Source organism: Pundamilia nyererei, unplaced genomic scaffold (assembly GCF_000239375.1).
Source record: "Pundamilia nyererei isolate P.nyererei 1_Seehausen unplaced genomic scaffold, PunNye1.0 scaffold00108, whole genome shotgun sequence".
Classification (NCBI taxonomy): Eukaryota; Metazoa; Chordata; class Actinopteri; order Cichliformes; family Cichlidae; genus Pundamilia; species Pundamilia nyererei.
The window spans coordinates 979121-979425 of record NW_005187509.1 but is presented as its reverse complement, the minus strand read 5'-3'; positions in this window follow the sequence as shown (position 1 = coordinate 979425).

Genomic DNA, 305 nt, shown 5'->3' with positions numbered 1-305 from the left:
TGAATACCTTCTCAGTATATTATTATTTAATATTCTATTACAGCCTATTTCTAACAGCTCATTCTCTTACTTTAAAGTTATAATACATGTGGCGTAAACTGGAAAGAAAGGCACATGTGACATGTACAGGGAGTGCAGAATTATTAGGCAAATGAGTATTTTGTCCACATCATCCTCTTCATGCATGTTGTCTTACTCCAAGCTGTATAGACTCGAAAGCCTACTACCAATTAAGCATATTAGGTGATGTGCATCTCTGTAATGAGAAGGGGTGTGGTCTAATGACATCAACACCCTATATCAGG